Source organism: Lissotriton helveticus, chromosome 12 (assembly GCF_964261635.1).
Source record: "Lissotriton helveticus chromosome 12, aLisHel1.1, whole genome shotgun sequence".
NCBI classification, from domain to species: Eukaryota; Metazoa; Chordata; class Amphibia; order Caudata; family Salamandridae; genus Lissotriton; species Lissotriton helveticus.
The window spans coordinates 218,126,355-218,147,766 of record NC_136073.1 but is presented as its reverse complement, the minus strand read 5'-3'; positions in this window follow the sequence as shown (position 1 = coordinate 218,147,766).

The window sequence follows — 21,412 nt, the reverse complement described above, 5'->3', positions numbered from 1 at the left end:
GTGACTCCCAAGGAGGCGTGGTTAAATGCAATCTTAAGAGAGACTCCCAAGAAGTACCGCCGACCGGGAGGAGCAGCTGACCCTAGAGGGAAAGCGGCTAACCCCTCACCCCCATCCCCCCCATGGGCAGCAAACAAAGGCCTTGGCAGCCGCATCTGGGCACGAAAGTGCACCAAGGCAAAGGGTCAGCGAATGAACGAAGCAAGTTTTGGTTTAAAGGACCCAGTTATGCTTGAAGAAGTTGATGTTGATCGACACCGTACAAGATGCCATGCAGGAAGTACAGGGGAGTAGAACGATCACTCCGGAGAAGGACGACTGGGCAGAAGGACCGATGTGCTGTGCAGATAGCCGTTGCCAGAGGATCGTCCCTTGGGACATCAGCAGGGTGGCGACACACAACGTATGGTCCCGCCCCACCATACTGGCACCTGCAGCCAGGATCGTGGCGCCTAGGAGAAAGCGTCAGGCTCTGTGGATCTTCTGGGCCATGGGTAGGGTGACCAGATCTTGAGAGCAAAAAAATGGGACATTCGGGAAAAATAGAGGGACTACAATTTTTCATCCACGGAATGGCGCAGAATGACAGCTGTCATCAACATAGGATTACAGAAGATGCATTAAGAAAGCAAATAAAATGTAATTTCTACAACCAACATCGTACCTATTAATTAAATTCTTAACTTATAACAGCTGCTCACTACCAACATTTTAGAACACCCAATAAAGTGCCTCTCAGTGTTTTCAGTCAACCCCCTCTAAAAACTGAGACATGAGCCAAAATTGTACTTCAGAAAGTTACATACTCTGGCACAGACTGTAGTAATATCATCTATCAGCCTAGAGAGGAGATAGATGTATTGAGCATTATGCCGCCAGATAATAGTGCACTGCAATCCATGGAAGCCCCTGGGTTAATTGTTTATGGTAATTATTTGAGTCTTACTCCCCCTGAGGTTAGTATCCCGATTGATAAGGGAGCTATTGATATATCTAATGGTTTGTCGAATACTATGCCCATATTGTGTCCAGGAAGAACACTAATGACTTCCTTGTCTGTGTTGTCAAGGAATATAGCTGGTTTAGGTTCTAAGATCAGTTCTCCTGAGTGGCAGTCTTTCGTTGCTAAACACGATGTGTGCCTGCCTCAGGAAACTTGGGCAACGGATCCAATTCATTGCATAGGCTATCTGAATTATTATGTACCCGCAATCGCCGGCGGAAAAGGCTGGCCCTCGGGAGGCCTAATAGTCTGGGTCCACCAAGAAATTGGTTTTGTGGGACAGGTTTTAGAGTCTCATAATAAGGACAGACTAGCGGTTAGACTATCGTGGGGTGAGGGTAAAAAGCTTGATGTGTATAACATCTATGTAAGGGGTACCAAGGGAAAGAATTTGGAGGTGTTAGTAGCCCTGAACATACTGCTTGACCAATATTCTAGGGGCATAGATGTAATATTAGCGGGAGATTTTAACTTGACTTTTGAACCCCTCTTAAATGGGAACTCTAACTTTTATGATGCTGAAGATGAGTTATGGAGAATCCCGAAATTAGACCTAATCCCAGTACAAAAATGGACAGATGCCATAATACAGATGAACTGCCTCTGCATGGCGAAAGGTTTGAGGGCTACAAACAGCAAAACTCAGTCAGACAGAGATGGTGCATGTACTTTCGATAATGGTTTTAGTCGAAGCCATTTTGATTATGTTTTAATTAATTGTCAAATTTGGCATGCACTAAGGGATATGAGGGTAGTCGATCGTATTGAGAGTGAATATAACCCATTATATGCGGACTTTGAAATTAGGGCTGAAAAAGTTACGCCTCATTCAGAAGGGGATGATAACCCTAGATTTAATTCCTACAAATAATACGAGGCGTCTGAAATGGGCAAACCTGTTAGTAAAGCCTGAAGTCCTAGCTATGTTGTCAGCAGATGCAAATAGCGCAACTATAGATATGGAAAAACGTTTGCTTAATAGGGCATCATTTGAGGAGGTTATTGGATTTCATGCGGAGTTTTTTTAGACATCTTCACACCTATTTCTTTAAGACTGCCAAAAAAAAGGGTATCAATCATAAGAAGGGAAGTATATGGTTTAATAAGGAATGTAAGGAGGCCCGTAGTTCCCTGGGGAAAGAAATAAAGGGTTGGGGTATGCCTATGATTCGGTCTGCTAGACAGAAATATAGGAAAGCCCAGGAAGTGGCAAAGAAATCCTGGGATGACAACAGATGGCAGGAACTTAAAAGGGCCTTTGAAAATAAAAACCTGAAAGTATTTTGGGATGTAGTAAAATGGGGCAGAGATGGCTGCCATGCAGAACCGATTAATTACGTAAGTCAAGACCAATGGGTAATGCACTTTCAATCACAATTTGAGTGCACTAATGATGATGAGGAATTATTTGACCTTTCATATGTTTATTATGATGATTCTGCCTTTAGTAAAGCACATGTTGATATTGCACTGGGCACCCTCAAGGGAGGCAAAGCGTCAGGGCCCGACGGAATTCCAGCCGATATTTTCCTCTCCGATAAAACTATATGGAGCTTTTATATTTTAATCCTAATGAATGAAATTGCCAATGGTACGTCGGTTCCAGAGTCTTGGAAAGAGGCAGTGATTATCCCAATATTTAAAAAGGGGGATAAGTCACATCCAGGGAATTATAGACTGATAAGTTTAATTGATTCCTCCCAAAAGATCATGGGTCGCCTTGTACTAGACAAAATCCAGGATTGGCTTAGCGAGCAGGACATTTTATCACCTCTTCAAGCAGGCTTTCGGTCGAGCGTAAGTACCATTTACCAGACCTTTTGCTTCACTCTTCTTTCTGGAAAACGGTGGTCTTGGAAAAAGGCAGCTTGTTTGCTGCCTTTGTAGCTCTAAGGGCAGCATTCAACCTCGTTTCCCGTAAAAAACTGTGGAGAGTATTGTATGATTTGAAGATGCCCCATGATCTATTATCCCTTATAGTTAGACTCCATGAGGTCACCTGTGCGAAAATTAGGTGGGGAAGTCAGGGGCAGGTTACCTCCTCATTCAGAGTGGATAGGGGGGGTAAGACAAGGTTGTGTTATGGCCCCAACTTTGATTTCTATTTTTATGAATGGGGTTGCAAAATTCTTGGAAAATACCCCAACGGATGCACCTAAACTGGCAGCCGTAAGAATCCCAATACTTATGTTCGCCGATGACACCCTCCTCATAGCAAAAACTCCGAATGGCTTACAGCGTGCACTAATATTTTTTGAGGAATTTTGCCTTATGCGGGGTCTCAAGAACAAAATATATGACATTTAATCCGCAAAAATCCTCAGGAGGAGCAATGCTGCTGAATAAGCGCCCTCTGGAGAAGGTGAAAGATTTCACATATTTAGGAGTCATTATTCAGGATAATATGAACTGGGGTAAGCATCTGCACATGGCCACTTTGAAATATCGCCAGCTAGCGGGCACCTTATGAGCTGAGTTTAATGCATCCTTCACTAAACCAGTCAGTCCAGCTTTGACCATTTATTATATGAAAGTTGTCAGTGCAGTTTTATATGGGGGGGAGCTTTGGGGTTTTAAGAATCTTTCCAAACTGTCTGTAGCGGAATATAGCTTCCTCCGAAAAATTGTTAACCTTCCGCAAAGGACCCCGGTAAAGCCTTTACTTTATGAACTAGGAAGGAAGGCTTTGGCAGACAGCGCTAGACTACGCCCCCTGCTGTAGTGGTGGAGAATCTGGACAACTCCTGAATTGTCACCTTATGCTGAGGGCTTTAAAGATCTAATAAGAGCTGATTGTTTTAAGAAGATTCCTTGGTTACAGCAGGTTAGATCTCTATTAATAAATATTGGTTTGGTGGCCCTATGGGAGAACCCTGAGAACACCCGGTTCCCGTCGAGAGAGCAAATTAAGGAAATTTACTGGGGATGGGGGATGCTAATACTTTTAGGAATAGTGATCCCTCGACATTGACCGGTCAATTCCATATGGCTAAACCATTACAAATATTAGAGGCTTATTGGGACGTTATCACGCAGCCACATGATAGGAAGCTCTTGTGTTTCAACTGAGAGTTGGCACCTTACCCATCAAATTGTTTACTGCAAGGTGGGCGGCAGCTGTGGATACCTTTTGCCCCAGCTGCAATGAAAGTCCAGAGTCTTTGGCCCATTTGTTATTTGTGTGCCCCGCCTATATAGTTCCAAGGCGAATATGGCTGGCTCCTATTTGCCGAACCTTGGTACCAGTAAATGTGATGTGGCTCTGAGATTAATTCGCACTGAAACATGGTTACCACTTCTCATTGCCGAAGCCAAATTTTTAAATTGGGCATGGATTATAAGATCCAAAGTGACTGTAGCATCCTGAGCAATGTACATTATGTATTGTATCCCCAAATCCCTTATAGACATGTATATAGATGAGTATATATATGATTATGATACCCAAATGAATTATATTGCTCGTTGTTCCATCTTTATTTGTATTAAGAGTTGGGTCTATATGAGTGAACAATGAATTTAATACCGTTGTTTAAAAAAAAAAAAATCAACGGTTTGTTTTTATACTCGAGAGATATTACTCATTTTATCTGTGTTTACTGTATATTTTATGTGATGGATTCTGCTTTTATGACAATCTGTCGAATAAAGCTTTGATGACTTGAGCCTTGACTTGACAGCTGTCACAAACATAGGATTACAGAAGATGCATTAAGAAAGTAAATAAAATTTAATTTCTACAACCAACATCATACCTATTAATTAAATTCCCAACTTATAACAGCTGCTAACTACCAACATTTTAGAACACCCAATAAAGTGCCTCTCACTATTTTCAGTCAACCCCCTCTAAAAACCGAGCCACAAGCCAAAATTGCCCAAATCTGCCGGACAGCTGGTGAAAACCCAGGACTGTCCAGGCAAATCCGGGTCGTCTGGTCACCCTTGCTAAGGGTGACAACAGGACCTACATTTCAGCGGAGAGGAGACCCACCGGTCCTGCCACAGCGGCACCTGCAGCCTGAACGGTGGTGCTAGGGAGCAGGTGATGGGGCCATGACCTCAAGAGCTATCGAGGTCACCCGCGGCCAAAGTGAAGATAGCAAATAGGCAATGGAACCGGCAGAGCATTCCCAGAAATAAAGCAGCTAGCCAGGCCACAAGGGATTAGCACCTAGAGCTGCTGGCTCTCACTGAGTACAAGGGTCAGGTCTTGCTCCGCACAGAGGGTCAGTGCAGGTGACAGTTCCCCGGAAGCTGTTGGCAACAAAAGAGGTGAGCAGTATTGCAGTGATAAAGGTTTGGATATTGCGCTAAAGTAAAGGTAGAGCACCGGGAGCGGTTTTAGGGGATTACTGTCCGGAGGCTAGGAAACAGCCTAGCCTACTGGGAACCCTCTCACCACTACTGCCATGTCTGGTAGGATCGGGTGCATAGCGGGTAGGCTTCACAGCGCTGACAGGCAAAGCTCAAGCAGGGACCAAAGTGCTTTCCCGCAGCGCCGTTATCTGGCCACGCTCACCTATGGCGATGGACCTTGGCCCCAAGCCCGCCAGGGCACAGCCGCTCACAAAAGCGGGGAACATCCAGGATTTTAAGTGGGATGAAAAAACGGGGGGGGGGGGGTCTCTCAAAGGGGCGTGACCAATGTAATTAAGGGCGTGGCTTAAAACCACATACCTACAAAAATCTGTGCTTAGCACAGTGTGCCCCCCCCCCACATGTATTTTGATGTTCGTGTTATTGAATCCAGATATATGATACAACAAATAACATCATACCTGCAAGTCAGGATTATTGGCTTTGTGAAAGGTTGTGAGTTACATCAGATAAATAAGCAGCAACAGTGGCTTGTTAAATATAATATTGAAAAAGCTTCCACTTAAAGCCCTGGTGACACCATGGCGGGTGTTGCTGCTCCCGAGTTTCAAAAAGATAAGGGGAATCCAGAGAGAAAATGCCCCTCTTGAATGGATTTCCCTTCCCCTACAACGCTCACCTGGCATGACGTCATTCCGTAACTTCTCCACTAGGGAGAAGTAAGAAGTGTGAGCAGCGCACATGATGTGCCTGCTGTCACTGCAGTCCATAAAAAAACTGAGCGCCTGTGCCAGGGCACAAAACAGAGCCCACTAGAGACCCGTTTCAAGGCCCCCTTAATAAAACTGCTGGTGCTCAGACCATGTGAGACCCGGCCCACATAAAGCTCTAGGACCAGTTTAAGAGCAGACGCGTGGCACAGCTGTAATTCGGGTGGAGAGGCGGTAGTGGAGTCGATTTTAAAGGCTGTGGGAAAGGTGGGAGCCCAACAGCTAGAGTTGCTGACATTGGAGCTGGGAAGCAGGTTGGAGCCTTGGCTCAAGTAACTGGTACGCATGGTCCAATACCTTCGGCGTGAACTCAAGTGCTATAAAACTGCAAGTAACAGTCCGTAAAAAGAGGAGACTGTGTGAGCTACAAGGTAGTCGCTGTGACGTTATAGTGAAAGCAGCAAAGGGTGGTAAGGCTGCAGAGTTTGATTGCACTGGTGACTGAGAGTGTTTAGCTCCATCATGGACGTGTAGATCCTTCTTAAGGGTGGATTTGGGACTAAAAGGGGGGGTGCAGCCAGGAGAAAGAATGGGCCAGACAGACAGGGCCAGACATGCATCTAGCTCTGGGACTGGTACTGACGGTAGGAGATAGAGTCATGCCTCTTGTAGTTGAGCAGGAGCACCTGTGCCAAGGTTATTGGTCATGGTAGATCACGAGAGTAAAGGGAGGCCAATGGGGCATGTTCATACTGTGCATGAACGATTGTATGATGTAACCACAACCTGCTAAATCACACATGCCTGAACCACGCATGCTAAACCATGACCAAACCTAAACTACTAAGCATTTAACAATGACTTACGTTACCACAAAATTTCCATTTACATATAAAATGAAACAACCTCTATAATTCTAACTCCACAAGGCTTAAGGACGAAATTGCGAACAAAGGCCCAAAATAAAAAATTGTACAATTCTCCTAAAAAGTATTTTTATTTAATACACTAGGAAATTCGACATTAAAATTAAAATGAATTGTCGAAGAAGTTACAGAGTATATGCAAATGACTGACGAGAAACACTAAACAAACATTTGCAATGCAATCGGTCTCAACTTTGGGACCTTATTTTAGCAACCTCTGCTGTCACTCCAGTAAGGAGAATCGTCAACAATTCCTTAACTACCGGAATATTTCCAGAAGAACTAAAAAAATCACACATACGCCCTTTACTGAAGAAAACAAACTTGGACCCGTTGAACCCTGACAACTACAGACCCATTACAAATGGACCTTTGCTGGGCAACTGATAGAAACTGCAGCCTTCGCCCAGATGTCACAATTCATTGAAGAGAAGATCATGCTCTCAGACTTCCAAACAGGATTCCGTCCGGAAAGAGGCACTGAGTCTGCCCTCCTTGCCATCTGGGATGACCTGAACAATACAGTTGACCGCAGCAGGGTTGCTGTGCTACTCCTCTTGGACCTCTCAGCTACCTTTGACACGGTTGACCATGACACTCTGAAACAAAGACTCTATGAAACCGGCATAGAGGGAACTGCTCTAGACTGGATCACTTCCTACCTTAGAAACAGAACTAATGTCATCCATACCCCACCTTTCTCATCCAAACCATACTCCACAAAAGCAGGGGTCCCTCAAGGTTCTATCATCTCGGCCATGCTTTTCAACATCTACATGAAGTCATTACCGGTACTGACCAATCAATTTCACCTCACGTGCTATAACTATGCAAATGACACGCAAATACTCCTTCAACTGGAATGCCCCAAAGACATTGGAAAATCCCCAATTTTCAGTTGTCTTAGAGCCGTGGATCAATGGATAACTTGGAGCTATCTCAAATTGCATGCTTCAAAAGCAGAAATACTCACATGTGGCAATTGGAAACATTACAACCCGCTTGCCTCCTGGCCTGATGAACTGGGATTACCGCCTAACGTATCGAAGGAAGTAAGAAACCTCGGAATGACCATGGACTCCAAGCTGTCGATGAATGCCCAAGTGGACAAACTAGCAAGATCAAGCTTTGTCACTATCAAAAAGCTGCAATGAGATTTCCCTCATTTGGGATTTCCACACAAGGTCCAAGCTACCATCTCCCTTGTTCTGTCCAAACTCGATTACGCCAGTAGCTTCTACCACGGATCACCTTTATCGACCATGAAAAGACTATAATGGATTTAGAACAAGGCTGCCAGACTACTCTTTCATATCAAACCGCGAGACCAGATCTCACCTGCCTTGAAAGCCCTGCATTGGTTACCGGTTGCCAGAAAATCCACTTTCAAGCTACTTTGTATTACCCACAAAGCAATACATGGACTGGGAGCGCTCTTCATCAGGAATAAAATCACCAAACACATTCAACAAAGGAACCTACGCCCTAAAGGGGCATCTCGCCTCAAAATCCCAAGACACAAGAGAAAAACCATGGGTGGCACATCCTTCTCTGTTCAATCAGCCAAACTATGGAACTCTTTACCCCCCAACATAAGATCCACCGACAACCACCTTATCTTCAGAAAACTACTCAAGAATTGGTTCTTCCCCACATAAGCACAATACGCAAACAGAAATTTACAGCATATTCCTCTCTATATAAGCATTTATTTTCACTATAGATATTTACCTATCTTTGTGTATTGCTTTGTATAAACATGTAGAATAATTATGTTGTTGAAAATAAATAAATAAATAAATAAATAAAAATCATCTTTGGTCTACATGTACTTACTTTCATTGTGCATTTATGCACCTTCCATGTACTTGGATCTGTGTGTCAATTACTTTTCTCCTGAAAAAGCATATCCAATGCACTGCCCTATTTCTCATCCTGTACCTCTATCAATATCTTTAATCTCCATATACTTACCTCCTTTATGCATCTGTTTTACTTTCAATGTACATATGGATCTATATATTTATCACGTTCTTCTAATTTAGCATTTAAAATGCACTACCCTATTTCTCAGTCTATACTTCTCTCAGTATATCCTCTAGCCCAACCTTCTGACTCACCTCAAACTTCTTTCTGCTACTCTTTCCAATGCACTACCCTATCTCTCATCCTATACATCTATCAATATATTCTCTACATCCACTCTCTCATTTATCCCACACCCCATACCACTACTATGATCCCCAAAATAACCCTTTCTAGACTCTCTCTTACTCTATCCCTCCTTGCATCATCTGACACCTCTTTTACTATACCGAACCCCCAAAATAAACCTTTCTAAACTCTTCCCTCTGACTCTTTCCCTCAAAAACCCATTTTTACTCATCCAAACGCCTCCTCCTACTGCTATGACCTAAAACAAAAAAAATCTTTCACTCTTCTGTCGCTCCACTATCCATTTTCACTCAAAATAACAGACTAACATGTTCACTTCTCATATTCCATATTACACCATACTAATTCACCACTAATCCTTAATGGGTTCTAGAGTAGCGTGCTACTCGCCAATAAAGCATTTCAACACCCCATCAGGGATACCAGCGCTATAAAAATGCAAACCGTATTCCCTTTTCTACCCCTCCCCAACCCTTCTCAATCCAAATAACTGACTAACATATCCACCACTCAAATTACTTTCATGTTTCGCCATACTAATTCAACAGTAATCCTTATGGGTTCCAGAGTAGTGTGCTACTCACCAATAAAGCGCTTCAAAACCCCATCATGGGGTAGCGAGCGCTATAGAAATGCAAACCTCTTTCCCTCTTCTATCCTGCAACCTACCCTTCTCTATCCAAATAACTAAATAACATATCCACCACTCAAATTACTTCATATTTCACTATACTAATTTTCAACACTAATTCTTTATGGGTTCTGGAGTAGCGTCCTACTCGCCAGAAAAGCGCTTCAACACCCATCAGGGGTAACAGGTGCTACATGAATGCAAACCTTTCTTACTATTTATCCCTCCGCTATCCTTCTCACTCCAAATAACTGACTAATATCCACCACTCAAATTACTTTCATATTTCACCATACTAATTCAGCACTAATCCTTTATGGGTTTCGGAGTAGCGTGCTTCAACACCCCATCAGGGGTAACAAGCGCTATATAAATACAAGCCTTTTTTTTCCTCTTCTATCCTTCTGCTATCCTTCCGAATCCAAATAACTGACTAACCTATCCACCACTTAAAATGTACTTGCATGTTTCACTATACTAATTCAACACTAATCCTCTATTGGTCCCGGAGTAGCGTGCTACTCGCCGAAAAAGAGCTTTGACGCCTCGTCGGGGGTAATAAGCGCTATATAAATGCAATTACAACACAATACAATATGTATTTAGCTATGCAGCACATTAGCCTGGGTGCTGAAACATCTACTGTTCTTTAACATGGAGGAAAAGTAAGCACCAAACTGCGTCACACGCCAGGTATGGGAACACATGGAGAGCAATATTGCCTTTCAGCAGGAAATGGTATAGCCAAAGCCCTGTTTTTAATATGAAATCTGGGCCTTCGGTGGTCATATCAATGAAAATACAAGATATGAAAAAAATATTATTGTCTACGGGTGCTCGTGGAAGACAATTGCTATGGACTGGAATCTAGAGAATGCTAAAGTGATTCTGGTATTTTTCTGACCTTTGCTGGTCGATTTCTATCAAGAAAGTTAAATAGAGGCAGTTGCCAGAATTTTTTTTAAGATAAAGCCCCCCAGCACAAAGCAATTCTGGTATTTTACTGACCTCTACTGGTCCTTTTCTATCAAGACAGTTAAATAGAGGCAGTTGAACAGAAACAAGTCCCTAAGTGGAAGCAGACAAGTCCTAGGGGCTGATCTCCAGAGCCCACAAAGTACATACACATATAAGTATATACTAAAGTTTATACAAGAGGTCTCAAATGCTCGACCTAAAAAGAAGTCCTTCAACTATTTTTACAATAACAACACAATAGAATGGTAACTAAAATGGCTGTGTATCAAACGTTATATCAATTGAAAGTGCATTAAATAAAACGATTATTAAAAAAACACGTTTTCACAGTAATTACATATTAAAAAAATGGATTCCAAACCATATTTTGTTTAAAGAAACATAAACTCTACTAAAACATATTAAAACAAGCATTTACAATGCAATGGTTTTGCCTTTGTTAAAGTTAGAGCTATTGGCATTGCTCTTGACATTATTTTTATTTATGTTTTTTTAACATAAATAAATGGCATTGTCATTTACAATGCCACTAGCTTTATCTCTCGCAAATGACACACAGAGCCCCCCCACACACACACCCACACAAAGCTTCCCACACACACAGCCACACAAAGCTTCCCACACACACAGCCACACAAAGCTTCCCACACACACAGCCACACAAAGCTTCCCACACACACAGCCACACAGAGCCCTCCACACACACCCACACAGAGCCTTCCACACACACCCACACAGCACAAGCAGGCAACAGGGGCACAAGCAGGCAACAGGGGCACACGGAGGCACAAGCAGGCAACAGGGGCACACGGAGGCACAAGCAGGCAACAGGGGCACAAGCAGGCAACAGGGACACACGGAGGCACAAGCAGGCAACAGGGGGACACGGAGGCACAAGCAGGCAACAGGGGCACTTATGGAGGCACAAGCAGGCAACAGGGTCACGAAAACTGAGGCACACGGAGGCACAAGCAGGCAACAGGGGCACACAGAGGCACAAGCAGGCAACAGGGGCACACGGAGGCACAAGCAGGCAAAAGGGTCATGAAAACAAGCACAAGCAGGCAAAAGGGTCAGAAGCAGGAATTGTAATTTAGACGGGGCTTAAGTGGAGAACGGTCAGTAGGGAAGTAGTGCGGCTGGTGCAGTGGTTCCAGGCCGAAAGGTGAGAGGGGCTGTCTGCACCCCAGTTTGGACAGTTTCCACTACCTAACAGGGATTGGTGGGAGGGGGGCGTACTTCTTGCTTGCTTTAGGGCTGTTACTTCGGGGACGCAGTGCACGCTCCTGCCTGCTGCCTGCTGCCGCTGGGACACGACAACAGGCAGGGAGAGGACAGGCTGGGAGAGGGCAGGGAGGGGACAGGCTGGGAGAGGGCAGGCTGGGAGAGGGCAGGGAGGGGACAGGCTGGGAGAGGGCAGGCTGGGAGAGGGCAGGGAGAGGGCAGGTTGGGAGAGGGCAGGCTGGAAGTGGACAGGCTGGGAGAGGAAAGGCTGGGAAAGGGCATGGAGGGGACAGGCTGGGAAAGGGCAGGCTGGAAGTGGACAGGCTGGGAGAGGCCAGGCTAGGAAAGGGCAGGGAGGGGACAGGCTGGGAAAGGGCAGGCTGGGAGAGAACAGGCTGGGAGTGGGCAGGCCGCGAGAGGGCAGGCCGCGAGAGGGCAGGCCGCGAGAGGGCAGGCCGCGAGAGGGCAGGCCGCGAGAGGGCAGGCCGTGAGTGGGCAGGCCGCGAGTGGGCAGGCTGGGAGTGGGCAGGCTGGGAGTGGGCAGGCTGGGAGTGGGACAGGAACAGACTAATTTGCATATAGCCAGGTTCTGAGCTGGGATGGTGCAGTGAGCTAAAAAACAGTGTTGGATCTAGCCCTGATCTCTTGACTGGGTGAGAGTATTCCGCTTAATTCAGAAACTCTGTCCATCACCACCCCTTGTTGTTAAATATGTCTCTGCTTGGAAGCAGATGTACCAAGCAAGCTGCCCGCTTGTGCACAAGCCTCATAGCTTTTTGAGGATGCTAAATGACTTCCTGCCTTGTAGGAAACATCACCAATATCTAACTGCTGCCACATCTCTTTTTTTGCCCTTCCTGTTTAATTGGTAGCTAAAGAGCTTCCATGGAACCGGAGAGCCCGGTTAGAGGTAAGCATGGATCCATAGTCCCACCTTCCAGAAGCAGAGATCTCATCCGCAAAGAGAGGGAGGGGCCCTGAAGCCTGAACGCAGTGGTGGGTGGGGATGAGCAACATTGTGTCATCACAATATTCAAGCCCACAGCTGCATGGTCATTGCATCCTCAGAGGGCTACCTGCCAGCGCAGTAAGGTAAGAAGACGCACAATTAAATACGAAGCACGTCTACTCCAGCGAATCACAGGCGGCGCCCAAGCTAGGTCTGGAGCAAGGCACTACTCACAGAAAAACGCTTGAGATTTGGCCTTCTGTGCCCAAAGTGCATGAACGGAGGACAACCGGAGAGCCCGGTTAGAGGTAAGCATGGATCCATAGTCCCACCTTCCAGAAGCAGAGATCTCATCCGCAAAGAGAGGGAGGGGCCCTGAAGCCTGAACGCAGTGGTGGGTGGGGATGAGCAACATTGTGTCATCACAATATTCAAGCCCACAGCTGCATGGTCATTGCATCCTCAGAGGGCTACCTGCCAGCGCAGTAAGGTAAGAAGACGCACAATTAAATACGAAGCACGTCTACTCCAGCGAATCACAGGCGGCGCCCAAGCTAGGTCTGGAGCAAGGCACTACTCACAGAAAAACGCTTGAGATTTGGCCTTCTGTGCCCAAAGTGCATGAACGGAGGACAAATGGGTGAGAGAAGCATTTGGAATAATCTGCTCCTACTTTGTGTTTTATGTGTATTTCTGGCCTTGCAATAGGGGGCCACCTGATTCCCTGTTACAAATGCACCTTTAACAATGCAGTAAGTGGATGATGGCCTCTTCTACCGAGCAAAGACCTCTTTTGAACTCAAACATTCTAAAATATATTTCGGTAACATTCTTCTTGAAACAAGATGCCTTTTTAAGTCACAGAAATTTTCAAAGAAGAGACCCTTTATTACAATGTCGCTGTTCCTTCACCAAATACAGCTAGAGACTTGCCACACCCAGAAAACCCAACTCAAAACATGGCCCTTCTACAAAATAAAACACATATGTAGTGTCAATTCGTGATAGTTTGTTCTACTAATCAGTAGTTACGATTATTACATTTATTTTAAAATACAAACTAGGGGTCAAGTATGAAGTCGTTTGCATGTTTAATCCGTCATGAAGTATTGATTCTGTAGAAAGAGATCCATACCTCCTCTACACTTCAGACTCTGACATTATGTATGGAAGCAGGCACACATATAGACAGGGCTTTAAGTGGGCCAGGTCCTGCCAGTGCTCAGCAACGATGTTCCAAAAAGCATCTGCTGAGACGGGTCCCTATCTCTCTGGACACAAGGGCAGAAACAGTAAAATACCAGGCGGCTGGCACTCTTTGCGAAGCACATATTTTTAGCTTTTGAGTTTTGGAGCCACGCCCTTTGTTTCATCGGTCGGTTAAGTGCATAGGAGGCTGGGGAGCCTCCGGGGAAGCTGAGTGACATTGTGGGGGGTTCACTGACTGCACAAGTCGTGACCCTGTCTCTTGTTGGTGTATACGTACAGAAACAATGCGATCAAGGAAAAATCCGACCGGCACTGTGGTTGGTAGTAAAGGACAGCCATAAATAGGGTCGCACGTCACACTGTCACTGCACCTGCTGCACTATGGACATCTACGACCATGGGTGGGGCCATGACCATCCTTTGGATGCGGCTGGATCAAGCACCCCTCTTTCCCCACCCATATGCTGCCTGTGCTTGGTTAAACATCAGAAAGTAGGTTCATTAAACACATAACCCCTCCAGCCCATTAACACGCCTGGCCTACGTTAACGAAATCTGTGTCATTAACATTCGGTATGCATAAGACAGCAAGTCCTCTCTGGAGGTATTTTCCTAGCAGTAACTGCACGCAGGCCAGGCACATGCAGACACTGCCAACAACTTACTCTTGAGAAATATACGGGGCCTCTGTGATCCTCATGAAGGGGGAGAACTAATATCATGTCACACTCACAGTTCACATGACACCCTCCTCACCATGAACAGACATTAAAAGCACAGCGCTGTAAGTCTGACAGTCGAGCAATCTGTAAATCGGCTATGAAAAGGCAAAGCATTCATGTAAACATCGAAGAGTATACTGGCATATGGGCTGTGCCACCGAGACCCCACACCAGGAAGGCAAGGCAGCATTTAAAATAAAGGCAGGTGTCAAGCACGGAGTAGAACCCTTCCATGTGCTGACAGAACTCTACTTTCGTTTTTTTGGCACCCCCCGCCCGGTGCATGCATTCCAAATGTGCCCCAGTGGAGCATTTACCGCCATCTTTACCCGAGTCCCAGCTTCTTGCCAGACGGCTGAGACCCACGGAGAAGGAGACCCGACACGAGGGAAGGAGGAGGCGCACGGGGATGCACGGGACAGAGGCGCAGGGGACATGGTGACTTCTACTACGGGGGGGGGGGGCGGACACCGACAATGTGTCCCGACGCCCCTCTCCCCTTGCAGGCACTCACCGGGTCCGGCGGCTGCTGGACGAGAGCTCCCGCTCCTCGGGACTCTCCGGGGCCGCGGAGGGACGTTCTCTTTCCCCGGGGCTCCTCCTGTGCAAGCAGATCGACTCACCTGCACCTTGCGACGACGGCACTTCTCCGGTCTCCCTTTTCGGCATGGGAGACCGGCAACATCGACGGCGGCAATCTCGCTGGCACTTCTCCGGTCTCCCTCTTTGGCATGGGAGACCGGCAACGTCCTCCGCATCTCCCGGGGCTCCCTCCAGGCCACGGGAGCCCCGCGGGTGCCGCCATACTTCTTGCCGTCTTCCTTCTTCCCCCGGGCTGCGGGGGGCGGGCACTTCCGGCCCGGCCGCGCTAGGATTGGCCGGCCGGCCGGTCACTTCCGGGTCGCCGCGGGCAGCGCGGCGGCCCGTCTCTAGCTCAGGCAGGCGGGCGGCGAAGTTTCCCGAGGAGTGGGCTCCCTCGTGGACCAGCAGTGACGTCCACGCAGCTTCACCAATCAGGAGCAGGATAGTCACTGGTGCCGGCAATGCCGGACCAGATTCGGGGGCGTTCCCGGCTTTCGGCTGACGTCGCGTGACGTCGGCAAAAGCCAAAGAATCTCGGGAACGCCTCCGAATCTGGTCCGGCATTGACGGACAGGCCCCTCGTCCAATGGCTAGGCTCCATTTATGGAGCCAGCCAATAAATGACGAGGGCCGACCCAAACCCCACTACAGTTCTCATCAGGTTTTCGCCTGCGCGAAAAAGCTGCGCAGAGCGCAGCTTTCGCCAGGCAAAACCTAAAAAACACCATTCTGTCAACAGTTCAACTGTGGATACCGCACTGAACAGACGCATCGATCACAGCTGAGCAACACACCGGTCATATACAATCCAAGAGTGCCATCTGCTGGCCTCAGGAGGTAAATTTTAACAATATTCACTATCATGAGTGCTCAAATAAAAGATGAAAAAGTAAAACGGCAAGTTATTTTTACTTTCATTTACAGACTTTGAAGAAGACGAATCGGACAGCCTTAACTAACGCTAACTTCAGAATTAAATGATAACTTAAATGTAAGTAAATCGCGTATTTATCATTTTTATCAAAACATCAAATGTCTTCAAAAGTTTTAAATAAAGTACAAACCCCCCAAAAAACAAACATCAAAATAAATTAACTTGTATATTTAATACCATATAGAAGCACCAACAGTAACTAACCTCCTGCAACATGCTAAAGAGTGAGTCACGGGGAGCAGGTCCAAAGAGTGGGTCTCAATGAAGGTGGTTCTTTGGGGAGAGTGCCTGAAGACCACCTATAGGGTCAGGCGACAACATGAACATAGCTTGGGTAGATAAATGAGGCAGATCTGGGCGTCATAAAGAGAGACCTGCCTACTAACCCTGACAAGTGCCCAGAGGGAGGTCTCGGCACTCTGTGTCAATTGCAGACTTTCCCTCAGGGGGCACTGGTCGGGATTCCGGCTGAAAGGTTAGCAGAAGTGGGACTCCCCTGAGAGACCGACAACTGTAGATAATTAGGGATAAAGCTTGCCCATGTGTAACAGGCGTTTTTGGACCTTAACATTGGCAGGGTAGTGGAAGTGCTGCTATGAGCAGTACAGTCCTGGGGGGCACTATCTCTATCCTTGATGGCAGAATCGCAATAGATAAAAATCGTTGTGCTGCCTTGGTGCCTGTACACCATGCAAGGTATGTTTTATGAGATCCCCTGCCGTTACTTCACAAAAATTGACAGACTTATTGTAGACTTGCTATGGACGAATAAGTGGAAGTGTGTTGGGCTGGCTACGCTCAAGAGGGCGTGGGGAAAGGGGAGCCTAGAAGTCCCAAATATAGAATTGTATTTCATACCTGTGCAGTTACAGTTTCTGGACCACCTTACTTTACATCAGTAAATGAATGAATAGCAATCACTTGAAGCTAAACCCGGATAAAACTGAACTGATTTTGACTGGTGGCTCTCAGAATCCCTGGAGCTCACATTTTTGGCCTACGGAGTTGGGCTGTCCTCCAGTGCCAGCATCTTCAACTAAGAGCCTTGGGCGCATAATGACCTATCTATGAAGTCCCAGGTAGGAAGTGTGGTCTCTACAGGATTTTTTTTAGTTAAGTAGGATTATGAAGATTGGTAGGTTCCTTACTAGAGACACACTGGTGCAGGTTGCCCTAGCGCTGGTCATCTCTCACCTAGATTACGCAAACTCGTTATATCTTGCGTTACCCGCGTATCTAATTAGGAAACTACAGCAGGTGCAGAACCAGGCTGCCAGACTCATTTTTCAGCAGCCAAGATGGCAACACGCTACCCCCCTTATGCAGCAGCTTCACTGGCTCCCAATATCTCCACGTTGCAGCTTTAAAATCGGGTACCTCATTTTTAAATCCTTACAGAACACGGGCCCTAAATTAATCTCTAAATTGATCAAGAGACATGTACCCACATGTAATCTAAGATCGACCCACTTAAACCTTCTGTTCTCTCCCTCCTATAAACAGAAGAGGCTAGGTGGCAGCAGGTACGCTGTGGCGGCCCCATACTTCTGGAATGCTCTTCCTTATAAAAATCAGATCCTGCACAGCCCTGATTGTTTTCAGGAGACTTCTTACGACATGGCTTTTTGTCCAGGCTTATGAATAGATCTAGCTGGGCTCAATTACTCCTATACTAGCGCCAAGAAACCAACCAGTGTACGTGCGCTGAATAAATAATTTTAACATAACGTACCAACATACAATTTCTAGCATGCCATTCACTGGTTAGATCCTGTTGACCACTGGGGAAAAAGGGCTACTGCAGGGATTTTATGGCACAACATCACTGCCCATCCTGTTGATTGGGGCACAGGGGTGCCACCAGAATCACCATATGTGATGCAACAGTTATGCCGATCTGGAATAGACAGTTAAGAGAGTGATACAGCGGTCCCCATATGCATTGGATATGTCTTTATGGTCTATACAACCGTTTGTTAAGATGTCTAGGGTCATGTCATTTGATAGATTAAAGGATGGAGAATGTGCCATGCTAGGCGATCTCCACCCCGACAATATGTTTATTACGAGAGAGGACGCTATCACGTCTTTTACACCGGGGACTGGACAATACCCGGAATATGTGAAGATCTCTGTAACGGCACGCAAGTTGTGGCCATGCTTTCCAGGCTCTGCCGCCAAGGGTGGCTCCTCTTTTTGAGCGGAGGAGTATCGCCCCACTTAAAAATCTCCCTAAAGTCCCTGAAGGAAAAATAAAATGGTAATTATTTACGATTTTATTTTTCATCCCCCGTCCCAAGCCAAGCGTCAGGATGGGGTCGGGCCGATGATAAGTGACAGCAGCAAGGAGAAGGGTGGACTGGTATTGTACTGTTTAAAGTGCACATGTCTTTTTGGTCGGCCGTCTTGCGACTGCCAGCCAGAAACATCTCTAACCTAGCTGTCTTAAGACAGCTGGGTTGGGGCAAGCCAAAGCCTCCACAGTGCTGTAAGTCTGTTCAGAAGGTGCTCCTGGTGGGTAACTCCAATAGGAAATTAGATTTACACAAATTCCTAATAAACCCAACATTTACTCCTTGGAAGTAATTTTACATAGTGCCATGAACCACTTTGAATTGCTATGTTTGACACCTCTTTCCATTGAATACCTTCTCCATGTCTACACTATCTTGGTCCAATCAGAGGTGACGTAACCTTGCTTCTTTGGATGATGTATTCTACTTGGTGTTTTTTTCTTTAGGGTGACCATGACAGTACCCCCTCTCGACGACCGCCATCCTGGCGGTTTTCTTGGTGTGTTGAGGGGCATGGAAGAGGGGCAATGCATCAATGGGCTTCGTTACTATTCATTTTTATCTCTCGATCCCATCTTTCAGAGTCTGCCTCTCATTCTCTCCTCACCCTTTGTGCTTTGAATATCTAACTCAATCTTGTATTCTTCCAGTTCTGCTATCCTTCATCAACATACTTAAGCTATCATCTCACTATCACGGCTGTCCTTTGCCTCTTTCATTCTTATTTCTACCACTCTCAGTTTTCCTTGCTCCCCCATTCTTTTCTCCTCTCCCCCAATTCTGCTCTCCACTCCACTTCTATTTTCAGAGTTCATTCATTTGTTTGAGTTTCCTTTTCACACACAAAGGTATGTCTTTTGTTCTCATGGCTCTGCCATGTTCCCTCTCACTTCCCATACTTGTCCTGACAATTTTGCCCTCTCCTCAATTTCTGCTGAGTTTCTTTGCACATCAATTACTAATTGGTTCACTTTATCTCTTTTAATTAGCTGTATACCTATAACTCCAAACTATCATTTGCTAAACTATATTTTGTGCTCACCTCCCATCTCTCCCAATTTCAAAGCCACCCTACTGCTCATTCTCCCCTCCTAGCATTTACCATCAACATTTACACCTCATGTTCTCTAATATCTATACTATCCACTCTTCCTTTCACGTAAAATCCTACCTTTGACAAATAAATATCTCTCACTTTAGTTCATCTCTTACTTCCAACGTTATTCCTCATTCTTTCACTAGCACCACGCAATATCACTTTCAACACCACCTCTGTCTCTGTACTCTTCTCACTTCTGCATTCCCATTTTCCCAACTACATACGCCTTTAGCACTCTTTCTAATTTTCAAACACCTGTCACATTCCTTTCTTTCACTGCTACCTTTTTCATCCCCATGCTTCTTCTCACTTCTTATTTCCTTCTTACTTTTATCATTCCCAATTTTCCTATCAGCTTACTTCTTTGCTGCTTCCCTCACTCCTCCCCTTTTTTAATTCCATACTTCTCATTTGTGTCATCTCTTTTTTGCATTCCATAACTTTATTCATCATGTACGTTCATGCCTCCTTATCCACGTAACCACTTTGCAATACATATCGCTCCATTTTGTATTTGCCTCACACTCTTGCACAGTCAAGGGATCTTGCTCATGCTCTTTGTCATTGTTCGGCCTTTGGGCTTACTTGCTTTATTCTTTCTGCCCTTTTCTTCCTTTTATCCAGCTCCTTTATTCTTTTCCTGCCTGTTCCTACCTATATGTTTATTTCCTTGTCCCATTAATTTTTCTTTCTTCTTGTTTCTTCTCAATCTTGCATTTCTTCCTCATTTCCCCCCATTTCAAATATCTCTTTTGCTGATCCTGTTGCATCTTAACCCCCGCTTTCTTTGTCATCCTTTTCCTTCTCTCCCTCATAGATATTTTCCACTCTTTTCCCCCTATCCTGCTTTCTTTCCGCTTTCATATTTTCTCTCTCTGCCTCCACTTCATTGTTCCATTTCCTTCTTCTTTGCTGGCCTTTCGGGTCAACCTCTCTTCTTTCTAACTCTTATTTTCTTAGCCTTTCTCTGTCACCATGCCAAATCCTAACGACCCTTAATCCCTACAACCTCAGTTCTATCAGGCCTGTCTCCTCAATGGGTAATTTTGACCCTCTGTCTAAGTACACATGATTCTTTTCAACACTTGCAATAGAATTCACTACCAAAGCAGCAATAGAGCAAGATTCTATTGTAATGGATGTTACATGAAACATAAACACAACATTGTGTGTGTAATAGACGGACACACATGACCCACGTTAAAAAAATGTATAAAGGAAAACGGTATTTAGAACAGTCTGTTTTGACATGGTCGCCCACGTCATTATGTAGGTGTGTGTACACATACATGTGCATGCCTGCAAAATGACGTGGGGGCTATTTATTTATTTAATTACTAATAAATCAGTAACTAAACAGAAAAGAAAAATTCATAAACAAGTTTTTTTTTTTTTTTAAAGCGGGCGGGGTTGGAAGCAATGAGGAAGGGTGGAAGCAATACAAGAGAATGCAGAGGAATGGCGAACCAACATGGAGAAGGGCGGGGGATACCAAACCAACACTTTGAAGCAACATGGGGAAGACAAAGGTATGTCAAAGCAATGCAGTCCGCATAAGCAAAACTATGGAGAGGACTGGGAGGTGACACGGTGAATGGCGGAGGGTGGAAGCAACACAGGTTGGGAGAGAGCAACACGGTGGGTACAGGTGGGGAA